At 37.6% G+C, this 17,388-nt stretch overlaps 1 long non-coding RNA gene across 1 annotated transcript in view; it reads right to left on the bottom strand.

Annotated features, from left to right (window-relative positions):
* The window catches only part of LOC131404400 (uncharacterized), a 116,753-nt gene that overhangs the window by 16,658 nt on the left and 82,707 nt on the right, over window positions 1-17,388 (bottom strand). The window contains exon 2 of the long non-coding RNA XR_009219788.1: window positions 1,981-2,103. This is a non-coding gene — a long non-coding RNA (uncharacterized LOC131404400). The remainder of the gene's footprint in view (window positions 1-1,980; window positions 2,104-17,388) is intronic.

The following is a 17,388-nucleotide window of genomic DNA, read 5'->3' as shown; positions in this document are numbered from 1 at the left end:
TTTTTCTTTTACTGTCCCTCTTAACAGTCCCTGCAGAACTCAAACTCACGAAGCAATAAAACCTTCGTGAATCAATTTAAACTTGTTTTTTCTCTTGTTCCTCTGCCTCTAAGGAGTCTACTTGCCGTAAGTGAGGCATAGGTATCTCAACAGGCAGATATACAGAGGGACTGGTGTGGTGGTGGGAGGGCGGCCTCGGTTGGGGATTTGTAAGAAAAGCAGGTGGCCTGTCCTTTCTAAATAAACAGAAGAAAATATTTCTCACAAACAAGTAATAACTGAGGTCTCAGGGAGGTTTTCCAGAAATGAAAGAAGGAAAGAAAACCTAGAACAATAAATACAAATGGCTTCTATCCAAGATTCTACACCAAACTAGAAAAGAATTATTCCACTGGAAAAAGAAAATCAAAGTTACAAAAGGGTTGTTTTGTCTTTTTCTTTCTCTCATTTCCTAATTTAGCAAAATCCTTCCTTCCTCTCACAAAAATGAACTGTTGCTCACAAACAGCTTTTAGCCACCCAGACTCCCCTGAGTCCTCCCAGTTCTTATAGTTCCTTTGGGGAGGAGAGTAAGTTATTCCAGCTGGGCCCAACCTTACTTTCCCGTGGCCCCATTCCCCAGCTGTCCCCTAACAAGGGCTTGTACTGATGTGTGTGAGTCTCTGCAAATCCAAACAGCCCACTCCCTGTACTCACGCTCCCAAAGCTTCAGAAGCACAGGAAAGTACAATATACAAAATCAAGACGCCTTAAAATAATTCCATTGTAGAGGCTAAGCCTGCAGTTTGTCTCATTGTCCCAGTGATCCCCACAGGAGAAAACTCTGGAGCTTCTTCAAAAATATGTCCACTGTTCCATGGGAGCTCTCAGTTCTTGTCTCTCTGTTCGCTCAGGTGTATGTATTTGGAGTTCTTGGTGGTAATGAAGGCTCAAGAGACAGCATAGGTTATTCTTGGCTTTCACTGTTAGAGGGCAACAGACTTGCCGACGAGGGGTCTTTGTAATTGAGTGTTTCTAGGAATTACCTAAATACCCAGTTTTATGAAGCACTTGCTTTCCCTGCATGAGTATGAATCTGAAGATGTTCTATGTGGGGAGAAATAAATACTAGTCAAAAAAAAAAAAAATCAATGATCTCTAAATAGTCCTACCATCACATTCTACTCTTCTCAAATTCCTAACCCAAACAATCTCTAAAGGTCCTGGTAAAACTAGTAAATGGTATGTTTCAAGAGGTCAGAGGAAGCTGGATCCACTTGTAACCAATGAGTAATTTTATTACTAATGCCTAAGTTGGATGAAACATATGATTTATACACTTTTGGAAAATTAATATCAATGCACGTATTTCCCAGGAACATTTTAGTTGCAAGTGACAGAAGTTCAACTCAAACTGGCCCAGTTGCAAGAGATGAAGGGGTGTGTGGAGACATGCAGGTAGGAAAGGGAGAAAAATGTATTGCCTCATGTAAATGATAAATGCATACTTCTGCGGCTATAAGACATTGCTATATCATATGAAATGGCATTAACTACAATCTTCTCAATCTCTTAGGTCCACCTTCTTCCTTGTTGACTTTATTCTCACACAGATTTCCTCAAATAATAGCAAAAATGGCCTCTGGAATTTCCATATTTACATCCTCTTACCTTAGCAATCATGAAAGAAAAAGAGCATCTCTTCCCATATAGTTCCAGCAAAATTCCCAAGTTTGTATCTCAATGGAAAACACACATGTGCACACACACAAACACATGGGCAAACCACACTACCACCACCACCAACAACAACAACATTCATTGTTCACATTTAAGTCGTATGTCAATCACTGTGCCAAGGGTGGTACACTCTAATTGGCATGTCTGGTTCACGTGCCAACATCTAGAACTCTGAGTAGAAAAGAGAGAGGCCCATCTACACCACATAAACAGAGAATGACACTGGAGTCACTTCCAAAAGGAAAATCAAGGTACAATTACCTGAAGGAGAATGGATGTTGGGGAGTCAAAAGATAAGATCTCTTCCAACCCAAAAATTTCAAACTTCTGATCATCATGGCAACTTCATAGTTTTTTCCCCCGAATACCATTATAAAATTCTACCTAGAACGAAATGAATAAGTCAATTTTTAAAAGTTTCTTCTGTGGGACGTTTGTATGAAGCACATGCTAAACTATCATCCATTTTTACAACCAGAAGTTGTAATAACATATCTGTAGATTAATAAATGAATAGCCATTGGGACTCATTGCCATTAACTGAAGACTCTTCTGTATCAATTTGGGTTTCCATGACTCTGAGGTTTTAGAGTTTCAGTTTCCCAAATGTAACAGAGAACATAAACTGAAAACTCTTCTGCTGAAAACACCTTGAAATGCTAGATTAAAAAGATGTATTGAGGGGCCGGCCCAGTGGCACAAGCGGTTAAGTGCGTGTGCTCCACTGTGGCAGCCCAGGGTTCTCAGGTTCGTATCCCAGGTGTGCACCAATGTACCGCTTCTCAAGCCATGCTGTGATGGCATCCCATATAAAATGGAGGAAGATGGGCATGGATGTTAGCCCAGGGCCAGTCTTCCTCAGCAAAAAGAGGAGGATTGGCAGATGTTAGTTCAGGGCCCATCTTCCTCACCGAAAAAAAAAAAAAGATGTATTGATATGCTGCTGTAATGACAATGTGAGGAGATCTGCAGACTTATTCTTCAGAGACGATCATAACTAGTGAAAATTATTAAAAATATAAAAACATATAAAGTCTCTGGAAATTGTCCTAAGGGCACACAGTATGCTGTAGGCTGGATAACGGCCACTCAAAGATATGAAGTCCTAATTTCCGGAACTTGTAACTGTTATCTTATAAGGAAAAAGAGTCTTTGCAGATTTGATTATGTTAAAATGGAGAGATTAACCTGGATTATCCAGATGAGCCCTAAATTCAACCAAAAGTGTCCTTATAAGAGTGAGCCAGAGGAAAATTTGATAAAGACAAAGGCAGAGAGGATAATATAAACTTGGTCACAGAGACTAAAGTGATGTGGCCACAAACCAAGAAAAATCAGTAGCCACCAGAAGTTGGAAGAGGCAAGGAATGGATCCTCCCATAGGGTCCCCAGAAAGAGCACAGCTCTGCTGACACTTTGATTTCAGTCCAGTGATACTCATTTAGGACTTCTGGCCTCCAGAACTGTAACAGAATAAGTTTCTGTTGTTCTAAGCCACCAGGTTTGTGGTAATTTATTACATGTGCAATAGGAAACAAATACACAGCAAATAAAGGAAATTTTATTTAATAAAATTTACATAGTCTCAGAACAGGTAGAGTCTGTCATACTTGAGACGTGATCCAGTGTTACTCTGTTACCAAACCAGACATAGACATCACAAGGAAAGAAAACTATGGACCAATTACTCTTATAAATACAGATGCAAAAATCCTCACCAAAATATCAGCCAAAAAAATCTAAAAAAATGTAAAAGTAATTATACACCATGACTAAGAGGGATATATCCCAGGAATGCAAAGTAGTTGAACATTCAGATCAGAAACAAAAAACAGATCTGATCTCATCCATTCTACTTGGCATTGTATTGGAGATTGTAACCAGGGCAATTAGGCAAGAAGGAAAAATAAAAAACATACAGATTGGAAGGAAAAATGTTAAGTCTATCCCTATTTGCAGACAAGATCTTGTACAGTCACGCGTCACTTAACAATGGGGATACGTTCTGAGAAATGCATCGTTAGGTAATTTCATTGTTATGTGCACATCATAGAACGTCCTTACACAGACCTAGATAGTATAGCGTACTACACACTTAGGCTATATGGTACTTATCTTACGGGACCATCATCATGTATGTGGTCCATTGTTGACCAAAATATCATTATGCGGTGCATGACTGTGTATAGAAAATCCTAAGAATCTACTAAAAATTTAATTCAGCAAGTTTGCAGAATACAAAATTTTTAAAAATTATTTTTAATTAACTAAAAATTAAAATTTTTAAAGTTAAACAAAAATCATTTGTATTTCTATACTCTTGCAGTGAATAATCAAAAAAATGTTATCAAGAAAACAATCTCATTTAAAATAGTATCAAAAAGGGATGAATTTAACAAAAGAAGTGTAAAACTTTTTCTCTGAAAACTATAAAACAATGTTGAAAGTAAACATTTAAATAAATGCAAAGACATTCCATGTTCATTGATTGAAAGACAATATTCTTAAAATGGCAAAATTCTCCTAATTAATCTACAGGTTCAATACAATTCGAATAAAAATCTCACCTACTTTTTTTGTCTTTTGCAGCAACTGACAATATAATCTAAAAATCATACAGAAATACAAGGGACCTGAATCAAAGCCACCTTGAAAAGAAATAAAGCTGGAAGACAGTGTGGCACTGGAATAAAGATAAATGTGTAGATTAATGGAACTGAATTCAGAGTCCAAAACTACACCTTCACCTTTATGATCAGTTGATTTTCCTCAAGGATGCCAAGATCATTCCAAGGGGAAAGAATGGTCTTTTTAACAAATAGTGCTGGAAAAGACTAGATGTTCAAATGCAAAAGAATGAATTTGGACCCCTACACCTCATATTATATACAAAAATTAGTTCAAAGTGAATCAAGTACTTAAATATAAAAGCTACATCTATAAAATTCTTAGAAGAAAACATAGGCATAAATCTTTGTGACCTTAGATCAGGTAAAGGTTTCTTAGCTATGGCATCAAAAGCAAAGAAAAAGTAAGTAAATTTGACATCATCAAATTAAAAAATTTTGTGTTTCAAAGAACAGAAAGAAAGAGTCAACCCACAGAATGGGAAATATTTGTGCAAATCATATATTTAATAAGGGACTTGTACTTAGAATATATAGGAACTCTTAGAACTGAATAATAAAAAGACAAATATCCTATTAAGATATGGGCCAAGGATATAAAGAGATATTTCTCCAAAAAAGATACATAAATGGTCAAGAAGCACATGAAAAGATGCTCAATATCATTAGCCATCAGGAAAGTGTAAATCAAAACTTGATGAAGTCAAAACACGATGAGACGCTACTTCACAATCACTAGGATGGCTCTAATCAAAAAGAAAAACAACAATAAGTATTGGAGAAGATGTGAAGAAATTAGAACCCTCATCAAATGCTGGTAGGAATGTAAAATGGTGCAGCTTCCTTTGAAAACAGTCTGGCAGCTTTTCAAAGTTTAAACATAGAGTTACCAAAAGACTCAGCAATTCTATGGTTAATTATACACTCACAAGAAATGAAAGTTTACATCCACACAAAAATTTGTACATGAAAGTTCATAACAGTGTTATTGCTAAGAGCCAAAATGTGAAAACTACCTATATATCCATCAACTAATGAACGGATAATTAACGTGGTATAACCATACAATGGAACATTTCTTGGCAATAAAAAGAAATGAAGTACTGGTACATGCTACAAATGGATGAACCTTGAAAATGTTAGGCTAAGTGAAAGAAGCCAGTCACAAATAACTACGTATTGTATGATTCTATCTATAAATGTTCAGAATAGGTAAATCTATAGAGACAGAAGGTAGATTACTGACTGAGGGCTGTGAAAGTTGGCAGAAATGGAGAGTCTGCTAAATGATATGGGATTTCTTTTTGAGGTGATGACAATATTCTAAAATCGATTATGGTGAAAGTTGCAAAACTCAATATATTAAAACCCATTGAAATGTTTGCATTAAATGAGTAAATTTATCATAGGTGAAGTATATCTAAAAAACTGTGTAAAAATATTCTAAATGCTTAACTGAGCTCCCAAAGAAAAGAAAGGAAATCCGTAAAGGCCAAAACAAAACAATAGGTCAGTGAATTAGAAATCAGAGCAATGAGCGTGGGAGGGTGCAGTTTCCCTAGGCAGGATTATTGGTCTCACCTAGACACGGGTGTTTAAACACCAAGAAGAGAAGACCTTGGACCTAGGAAAAGCAGAGATTTAATATTGAGGCTTCTCTACATTAAATTAGGCTCTGCAATGGGATTCTCAGTGAAGGCATAGACTAGAACAAACCTCCTGCCAGCCAGAGAGTCATCAGCAAAACTTATCTAGGCTGAGGTAGAACTCATAATAATGACCTATACTTCTTGTTAATTTGGAATTCAAATTTATGCTATTCATATCGTTCATTAATCTCCAAACTGAGAAATTACAGAAAAAATTTGTCCCAGGCTGGTAAGAATGTTGGGATCCTGGAAGAAGCAATCACAAAATCACCCCAGAGGCCTCACATCAAAGGATCGGCTTCAATCACAGGATTCCCCACATCAAAATCCCCACCGAGGATAAACTCACATCCCCCAAATTACAAAATATAATAAGACATAATACCATGAGCAATTAGCAGCTAAGCAAACACTAGCACAGACACCCATAGAAAATTGAGTACCATGGTAGCAACCATGAACAAAAAGAGTATGAATAAATGTTAACATGAATCAAGTTAGATTTTATTTTTTATTTATTTTTTTGTGTGTGTGAGGAAGATTAGCCCTGAGCTAACATCCACGTCAATCCTCCTCTTTTTGGCTGAGGAAGACTGGCCCTGGGCTAACAGCTGTGCCCATCTTCCTGCACTTTATATGGGACGCCACCACAGCATGCCTTGACAAGTGGTGCTTTGGTGCGTGCCGGGGTTCTGACCCCGGGCCGCCAGCAGCAGAGCGCGCGCACTTAACCGCTATGCCACGGGGCTGGCCCATCAAGTTACATTTTAAAAGAAATTCTAAACAAGAAAAACAATCCTTAAAATTTAAAAATGTAGTGAATGGATTAAACAGCGAATTAAACAAAGCTAAAATGAAAATCAGTGAACTGGAGGTAGATGCGAGAAAATTATCTAGAATGAAGCAGAGAGAAATCAGGCCAAAATATGGAAAAGCTGTTAAAAGACATAAAGAACAGTGTGATAAATTCCAAACTATTTCTAAATGGATTTCCAAAAGGAGACATTTAAGAGAATGGGGAGATACAATATTGAAAGATAAAATACCTGAATTTTTTTAGACATAATAAGATTTGAGTATTGAATTTAGGAGGCAGAATGAATCCTAAACAAGAAAAATAAAAAAGAAAACTATACCTAGACACATCAGAGTGAAACTGCAGAACAATAAGGACAATGAAAATATCTCAAACAAAACCAGAATAAAAGAATTTACCCTAATCTACAAGGAACAAAACTTACACTAATAGCAGAATTCTCACCAGCAGCAGTTGAAGCCAGAAGACAGCATAATATTTTTCAAGAACTGAGAGAAAATAACTGTCAATCCTGAATTCTATGCCCTGAAATCCAAATTTTAAAATACTTAGTTAAATTCCCTTTAATGATGACACTTAATAAATAAATACCTAATCTCACTCTCCTTCCTCCCTCCCACCTCCTGGTAGCTCTCCTCGAGAGCCAAACCCACCTGACAACCACACAGAACAAAAGAACCTATGGCGTAGCACACATAGGTTGGGCTCCTGGGGCAAGAACAAGTAGAAAAGAGTGGAAACAGATTTGGAGGAGCAAATGAAAGATATAGAACTCCTTATTCTTACTTTCTTATAGTGAAGTATAAATTATTGAGTTTTAGAGCAACTGTGATATCCACAATATTTCATAATGCCTAGACACCTTAAGCATCAAAATAAATAAGAGCAATAATGGATTACTGGGCCAGCCCTGTGGCGCAAGCGGTTGAGTGCACGCAGTCCGCTGCGGCGGCCTGGGGTTCGCTGGTTCGGATCCCGGGTGTGCACCGATGCACTGCTTGTTAAGCCATGCGGTGGTGGTGTCCCATATCAAGTAGAGGAAGATGGGCATGGATGTTAGCCCAGTGCCAGTCTTCCTCAGCAAAAAAGAGGAGGATTGGCATTGGATGTTAGCTGAGGGCTGGTCCTCCTCCCAAAAAAAAAAAAAAAGTCAGTTTCTTGGAGAACAAAATAAGGCGGGGGAATTGCTCTAGACCAAAAAGTAGACTAAAGCGACACGACAACAAAATGCAATGCGTTATCTTGAATTACATCCCAGACTGGAAAAAATTCTCTAAAGGACCTTAATTGCATAATTGGCAAAATCTGAACATATACCATAGAATGGATAAAAGTACTGCATTAGATTTTGTTAAATTTTCTGATTTGGATCATTTTATTGAGGTTATATAAGAGATTATCCTTGCTTGTAGTAAATAAAGACTGAAGCATTTACGGAAAGAGAGGTGCAATATCTGCAACTTTCAAAATGGATTAGGAAAGTAATATTTATACAGAGAGAGAATATGGGAAATCAAATGGAACAAAATGTTAACAATTAATGAATCCTGATAAAGGATATATGAGAGTTTTTGTACTATTCTTGCAAATTTAAGTTTGAAATTAATAAAGTAAAAAGATAACCCAAAGCAAACAAACAAATCAACTTAGAGGTATAAAACTCTGCAAACCTAACTGTGCATATCTTGGAAATTTTTACCGTCATTCAAAATAAGCTTACTAACATGAGGCAAATTTTTCCATCTGTAATATATATTATGTGTGGAATGAACTGTGTGTGATCAAAAAGCTAGTTGGAAAATCAGAAGCAAAGTAGCTAAGTTTAGTTAGCAGGGCATTTCCGTTTATGGAATGTATACCTTTGTTTCTACAAATACCTAATGGAGCTTTGAATTAAATTGTCTTAAGTCTAGTAGCTTTTTAAATCTTTTCAGTAAACCTGAAGGCTTTCAAATTATGATCTTAGTGTCAATCTCTTCTATTAAAATAGTGTCAATAATCAACTTGAAATTATTTTTCCTTTTTCCTACAATATTATGCTTTCATTTATTAAAATATTTTATTTATTCACTTAAAAATATTTGATGTCACTTTTCTCTTCACTTCTTAGAAATGAAACAGAAAAAGAATTTGTGACACTCTCTCAGTTCGTAAATGAAATCACCTGACTTGTTAGCACATTTGGCTCCCCAAGACTAATAGCATCATAGCAGACGACGAGCCAATAATCCAGACAGAGCCCATGGCCTAAGCACACTTGCAGGATGTGTGGCTTACCAGGCCCTGGTCATTGGCTGGAGTGGCATGATGCCCACACGTATTTACTACTGTTTTCTATTCATTGTCCTTGTTCTTTGTTTGTATTTTTACAACAAAATTTAAATCTCATTGAAGAGCTATATAAGTCGACCAATGCTTCCTCTTTACCTCATGAAAAAGAGACTAAATACTGCCCTTTGAGCTAACCTTGGAAAGTATCCCGGAGAAGGAATTTTTTTTTTTATTTCTCCCTAATCCATACCCACACTAGCCATCTTTGAATAACGCAGTTGACATGAAAAATAAACTAGAACTTTAATTCCTGCTATCCTAATATTAATGACCTCCTCAGACCCGACATCTTGAAATCTTAAAGACTATTTATAGTGGTTTATTAACCAGCAAAATGCCTTGTTCAGGGTTGATGCCTAACACATCAGAAAGGAATCAGGTGGGATGGGATGGGGTGGGGTGGCATGGGATGGGATGGGATGGAAGCAAATGTAACTGAGAATGCTGCAAGAGAATAGAATTTGTCTCAGGAAAGGACAAAAGGGGGTTGTACTCAGTCAATTAAGCATGATGGTATGTATGACCTCAAGCTCTATAGCATTTCTTTAAATAATAAACCTCATCATTGTGAAGAAACACCCCTTCACCAGTTTATATCATGTAATAACAACCCAACTTCCCTAAAGCTTACATTTAGCAAATACAAAGGTTTGTTTTAGAAAGGTTAATTTTGGGTTTTACTGACAGGAAAATTGAATTCTGTGGGAAGATGTAGGTCAGAGAGGACAGTTACAGCAAGAACCAAGGTGCTGTATAATAAAAGTGGATCAAAAAGAACAACGATTTTATCCAAGCAAGAAGGAAACGTGTCCAAGAAAGAAAAAAGAAAGAGAGAAAGAAACAGCGACAGCCTGGAGTGGCGAGTTTTCTTACAGCAATGCTAGGCGCATTCACAAAATGACAAACATTTGCTTAGAGTCAGGTGTCGGCAAGAGTGAAATTTTCTTCTGATATCATGAGGTTACACCTGGAACACAGAGAGAAAAGGGTAAGATTCCACAGAGATGGAAGATAACACAGATGATGAATGTAAGGAACTAGACTGAAACGTTAAGATCCATCAAATCAGATTCACTGGGTACTCTCTGAACTTACACATTATCTACCTGGACAAATTTGAACACTCAGTTTTCTCACATTTAAACACAGTGCTTTTGCTCTTTAAATGGATTACCAGGTGTATAATATATTCAGGATCTGTGGCAAAGAAGGCAAACAGTCTTAGAAAGGAAAAGACTTCAATGTCATACGTAAAGCCTGATTTGACAAATGAAAGAAGAGAAAAAGGCTGACATACCGCAGCTATGAATTACAAAAATGCTCATATTCGTACATCACCTTATAGTATAAAAGTTTTCTTAACACAATTGAGCCTCACAAAATCTCTTGGGTAGACAAGGCAAGTATCCACAGGTTTGGTGTTGTTTGTTTGTTTTTTTTAACAAAGGAAGAAAGTATATGACTCATGATTGGGGTATAGAAGACTAGAGAGTATGTTTTCTGACACTAAAAAGGGAGGGAAGTCTCTGGTCACATGTGTCATGGCTACTGAAAGGTACTGGAGATAAACCCCTAAATTTTCCTGTTTATAGCTATTATCCTATGAATAATAATAATAGCCGTTCTGTTGAGCATAGATGACCTGAAAATTACTGTAACAAGACCTTCATATATCCTCACATAATCCAGTGAGTCAACTATTAGTATTCTCCTTCACTTAAGAGAAAATTCAGGGAGTATCTCAGTCAAGTTCCCAATGCTCATAAGCATCAAATCTAAAATTTGAAGCTAAGTTGGTTTGGTTTCAAAGCCAGTATCCTTAACTACTATGTTATACTGTGGTTAACCAGTTAATTTCATTTTACTCTCCCCACAATATGGCTTGGGTCCTGTATTGCCATTCAGGACAATATAGGTAAGTGTACCTTACATTGAACAGGTTTTACTTTTGCACTCTGACTGTTAAAACTGTGTTATTCTGATCAACCACTAAGAGTGGACATATACTGGTTGTACTCAACTAAGACCAAAAAAAAAAAGAAAGAAGAGTACAGTCATGAAGCCAAGACATAACACAGAGCTAATCCTGAGAAAATACTGAGACAATGCCCCTCCCATATCACCTCTGCATTCACCATTTTTACTGCAATCACTTGGTGCTCCTTGTGACCACAAGACTATTCTCAGCCCTGTCAAGAGCAGGTCGAAAGAATTCCCAGGGGTGTTCATGTGCCTAGAAGCAGCCCTCAACAAATGAGATAGGAGTTTGTGTCTAAACAACCAGCTTCCTCCTCCCTGGTGTGAGATAAGTCTGAGGCATGCTCTAAGCCATCTCCCCAGGGCCCCAGTAGGAATGATCTCCAGCTGCCCACCGCAGAACCTGCTCATCAACATTCCCTCAATTGGCTGCCTCCTCTTCTCCACTTCCTTACTGACACTCCTTGGGATCACCTCCTCCCCCAAAAAACATTCAGGTTTAGTTACCCCACAAGACAAAGTCGTTTATTTAGGAATCAGACATGGTTTTCCATGTAAAGAGAAAGTAGCAACTGCTTTTTCATATTCCACAAAAATATGTTATTCACCCTTTCCCCTGTATAGTAAATATGTACCAAAAAGATAATGAAGTAAACCAGATTAATGTTACTTATAGTTGAGAGATAGTATTATGGGATGAATTGTGTCCCACCCTCCAAAAAAAAAAATCATATGTTGAGGTCCTAAGCCCTAGTACCTCAGAATGTGACCATATTTGGAGATGGGTAATTAAGTCATTAGGGTGGTCTCTAATACAATATGACTGGTGTCCTTATAAGAAGAAATTTAGACACACATGTGCAGAGGCAAGGCCATGTGAAGACACAGGGAGAAGATGGCCATCTACAAGCCAAGGAGAGAGGCCTGAGCCAAGGTTTCAGAAGGAACCAACCCTGCCAACACCTTGATCTCGGACTTCTAGCCTCCAGAAGTGTGAGAAAATAAACATCTGTTGTTTAAGCTACCCAGTCTGTGATACTTTTTTATGGCAGCCCTAGCAAACTAATACAATCAGAAACTGTATTATCACTGTACTGGAAGCACCAGCTAAGTATACGCAATCAAATAATAATAATAATAACAATGACAAAGAAAGAATTGTATATAAAATGCCTATTGTGTGCAGCAACCAGGCTAGACAATTTACATGCATTACTTATAGTCATGGTAACAAATACATATTTCAGAGAGGTGTAATTGTCCCCATTTTACTGATGAGAAAACTAGAACTTGAGGAAAACAGGTAACTTGCTATGGTCCCACTGCTTATATAAGAAAGCGCAGGGCAGTGAGATTGCAACTTAGATTGGTGATATGAGCCTCTTTTGAAAATAAATCATAATATCTGAGTCTAATCTTTATACTATTACTGATGTACAATCAAGGATTAGTCATTTAATTTCTTCATGATGTAGTTTCGCTGTTTGTAAAAATAAAAAAATCTTACCTATGGAGATAGGAATATACCATAGGAATAGAAAAGAGCAAAGTCAAAATAGATTTAAAAAACATTTTAATAAATCTGAAAAAAAAATTAGGTGAACCTAATTATTCAAACCACCATATTAATCACCTGGCAATTACAAAGCAGCCTTTACATTTTAAGTTACGTCAGTGTTCTCGGCATTACATTTTCCTCTTTCACTATGAGCAATAAGCCATCCGTGTCCAATTTCTCCATGCAAGTCAGCCTAATCAGCCAACAACAGGGAGTTCACAAATGTACAGGGGCTCATTATTCATCACTCCTGAGGAAGCAGCTACTGTAGTCCTAGTTAGTGATTAAATATTTAGTGTCAGTTATATAGGCAACAGAGAAAAGAAAATACTGCACTTCTTAAATGCCTTGGTAAGCATATTGAAGGCAGCCAGTCAATCACATGAGTGACAGGCTCTGACTACCTCATTAAAGGTGCTAAAATACCAAATGTGCTCCAGATCCAACCCACTTGCTCTCTCTCTATTAGGCACAATTTGGGACATTCTTGTTTGAATTTTAGAACTAGCTTGAAGCAAAACTCACCACCAAGGACAAACTAGAGATATTATAAACGATTTGCTTTGCCACTGACTCTAGGTGACCTTGATATATTGCCTGAGGCATTATAACGCTAGAGAAACTGGGAACTGTCCCCCTTTCAGAGCATGGGACAGCAGACTCATGGCATGACAAAACAGAATAACCTGCCTCCACTCCACTGCCCACACCCACCAAAAAAACTAATGTATTAGTGCCCTGGCCTCTAGATGTTTCTAAACTAGACAGAAGCATAACTGCAACAAGGTAAAAGCAGAATATTTCCATCTTTATTCCTTGAAGCTGGCCATTCCAAGCCTGGGTATGAAACGGTGAGTTTGCACATCCAAATTAGACCTCTTCAGATTCCAGCAAGGGCAGACCTGCCGCGGACACCCAGATACTGAGAATAGGGTGAATTTGTAGATTTTAAGTCAGGTGCATATGCTCAAGCTAGCTTACTAGACACTGGTTAAATCCTCCATACTTGGGAGTTAGGCCTCATTAGATGGAGTCACTGTGGTTTTTGAGGGTACATTGACTGTGCCACATGCTAAATCTCTCTATGTGTACTCAGGCTATGCAAGGATTTCGGCTTTAACCTCTGTATTCATCTGCTACTCTTTCTCACATCTTTGTCTTTGAACTAGCCCCATCTCTTTACAGGGACGTGTTAGTCCAAGCATTAGTAGCTGTGGGGATCTCCATTCTATACCTAGGTAGAACTGTACAGCACACATCAGCTCTGGGCTGTCTCCCTCTGCTTCTCTAAGGAAGCAGGTCTGTGCCCCTCTAGGTTATCAAAGTTATTCTGTGCCTTTTACTAGTTGTCTCTACAAGTCTCAGGCATCTTGATCCGACAAGGAGACTGCGGAAGTACATGGTCACGTGAACCTGGGACTTGAGGTCAAGGGCCCACCATTCACTGATTCCTGGGACTCATCCCCCTTAAGCAATCACATTGAGTTGGGCCCCATTCCAGCACTAACTTAATCCTAGCCATCCCACCCTCCACACCTTCCCAATGTCAGGGCCTAACTATTCCTCCAGATTTTATTTATTAACAAATCCTGCCGAAGGGATCATTTCTTTTTCTCTGACCAAAACAACCATTCCCATATTTTAGAGATGAATGAACAGCTTTAAGTTAGTTATAAGACTGTACTCTTAAAAATTAGTGGATGTCTCTTCTACAACCTTTCCTGAGACTTTGAACCATTGTTCCATCGTCTCCCCGAAGGTCCCATATGGGAATGGTCCTGAGTTCATACACCTGTTTTCTGGGTCTGAAAGTCTTTGTTACAACTACACAAAGTCCCAATGGAGGAGGCAGCGATTTGAAATACGGTTCCACTGACTATGTAGCCATATATTTTTTTATCACATATACAGTTCATTCTGAAATAAAAACTCTAGAATTACACATTGACCAAGATATATAAGTAATAATTATCAAGCAAACGATATTTTCTAATTTTTATGTGTACAAAAAGAACAGTTGAATGAAGCAGTTTATGGCAGCACCATTAAATGTGCATTTGTTAAATATTGCCTAAAAATACACCTTTAAAAAAATTTAAAATGCAAAGGAAGAAACTTTTTCACTGAAGGATCATTAATACATTTACATTTTAAAATTACGTCCCAGAGGAAGCCTGGAGAAACTAGTTATTTTTTATTTTAAGTGTCATTTGGTATTCCCTTTATTGCCATACCTTTGTAGGTCAGGACACTATAAAGAACTTGAGATGAAAGCCACCTGATGACAAAGATATAAAAGTCAAAAAGTTACAGTAAGGACACAGATATTTAACTTGTGTGTTGGCTTGAAAGGAATAAAATGGTAAATGATCCTTTGCCTTGAGAATTAAACAAATTACCCACAAGCTAGTCTCAGATTTTCTTTTCCATGCTGTGAAACGAAGGTGTTTAAGTACAAACGATACACTCACTCCTTCAAGGAAGAAGTTCCTCTAATGATTTTTTAAATTGTGCTGAGTTGCTTTTGCAAATGGAGCCTGCTTTGTCCCGCTGAAACAGAAGCTCTGTTTCAGAAACAGACAGTAAAAACAGTATTGAATAAGACCATTGCTTGGGTTGACTTGCTTTAGCCCCAGGGTCCAGCTTCGGACTTGAATAGAGTCTGTGTGGCTGGTTTCCATGGTCTGCTGCATCATCATATAGCAAAACTGAATTGTTTTGACGAGAGCTGGTGAGTAGGCTATGTTTGGACAGACTGGGTCTGTTTTTAGCCATTAAAAAGGGCTATTAAAACTGCTGAGCTGTCATTAGAGCACATTGTGAGGTGCCCAAGACAAAGCAGCAAGAAGTAAATTGGCTTTCTGCATCCAGAGGCCCTGAGTCTGGGAGGACATTACATTGTCAGGCAACCTCCCCTTAATGGTGCAGAGCAGGAACCAACACTTATTCCAGGTGTGAGTGAAAGAAGCTCGGCTTGAATTAGAGTCTGGAAAAATGCTTTGGGTTAAAAGAAAGAAAAAGGAAACACAGCTTAAATTTTCAAGTGCTGGTCAGCAAATTGGACAATGTTCTCTGGGTTCACGCTCTGCATTACAGTGAAATCTCGTTAATTTGGAATAATTGGGAGAAGGAAAGTGTTAGGCTTTCCAAGTTAAAATAAGGAATTATACAATATTTTTGGAATACTGCCATTGTATTACTTTATAGCCCCAGGCTAACAAATGTTATTAACCAAAGAGCCTATTTAATGCCTGTGGTCCCAAAGAGCAATTTGTAATTAGCACACCATTGCTAGTAGGCAAATTTAATGCTTTAGTTTTTGGTTTTCTTTTAAGATTTCTTTAGTAGGATACATATCCATCTCAAATTCTCTATTGATTTTATTGATAAAGCCAATTAAAATATAATAAAACATGTCACAAAGATAAACATTGGCTCTGCCCCCATTTGAATGAGCCCAAATTCTGAAGTAGTCTGAATTATAAATTAGTGAGTCCAATTAAGTAAAATATTATTGTGTATTGAAATGGAAGAGATTTTTTATGACTGTTGAAGATTAGAAAGACAATATGTCCTTCTTCCTGGGCCTCTTTCCTTCCTTCCTTCTCAGTGACCTGAGCCTAAAAACTGGGCCCCCTTTCTTTTGTCTTTACCTCTCCTCTTCCACTGGCTCCTTCTTATCTATATTTGAATATATTTTAGTCTTTCCTACCTTAGTATTTAAATCTCCCTAAGTTTCACGCCCACCTGAATGAATTACCTTATATCTTTCCTCTTTCTCGAAGCCAGATTTCTTGAAAGAGTTGTCTACACCCTTGGCTTTCCACTCTCACACTCCACACCCATTCATTCCTCCACCCACTAAAATTTCACTTCCTTCCCCTTCCCTCTACTGAAACCACACTCCCTCAACAGGGATCCCTGACATTCAGCCCTTATCTTATTTGATCTTTCTTCTTGTGCTAAAGAGGACCAAGACAATGTTGAGTAGGAGTTGGAATAGCAGGCTTTCTTAGAGTGTTTCCAACTGAAAAGAGAACGCTTCTACTTTTTCATCATTCAAATGATGTTATCTAGATATTGTTGGTAGGTACCTTTTATCAGGTTAAAGAAGTTTTATTCTGTTTTTAGTTAGTGAAGACTTGTTAAAAATAATGAATAAGGATTAAATTTTGTCAAATAACTTTTTCTGCATCTACTAAGATGGCGGGTTTAATGAATATACAAATTCTGACAAGACAGGGCCTCAACTCCCCAGATTATTATTATCCAGCTAGTAACTTAGACAACACCTTAATAAGCCATTCTATTAGCCTGGCTGCTCATGGGAGATGGAGAACATATAAGACTAGTGTATCCCATAGTTATTCTCATACTTCCTTTGCTGTAAAATGAGTGTATCAACCCAAGACAAAATTGGGTGTGATACCTGTTGATAAATCAGGCATTCTGTAAACACTCTGAGGGGGAAAATCCAAATCATATCCAGAATAGATATTGATTCTAGTAAAAACAATCTCTGCCTCCCCTACCCCTCCCAAATGGAAGGGATATGGTATAATTAATTGGTCTCTTGGTTAGGGTTGCCAGACAAATATGACACCCAATTTAAATTTGAATTTCAGATAAACAATGAATTATAAGTATGTCTTAAATATTGCATGGGACATACTTATACTAAAAAATAATTCATTGTTTACCTGAAATTCA

Source organism: Diceros bicornis, chromosome 1 (genome assembly GCF_020826845.1).
Source record: "Diceros bicornis minor isolate mBicDic1 chromosome 1, mDicBic1.mat.cur, whole genome shotgun sequence".
Lineage (NCBI taxonomy): Eukaryota > Metazoa > Chordata > Mammalia > Perissodactyla > Rhinocerotidae > Diceros > Diceros bicornis.
Note: the sequence above shows the minus strand (reverse complement) of the source record. Positions and strands in the feature narration are given on the sequence as shown.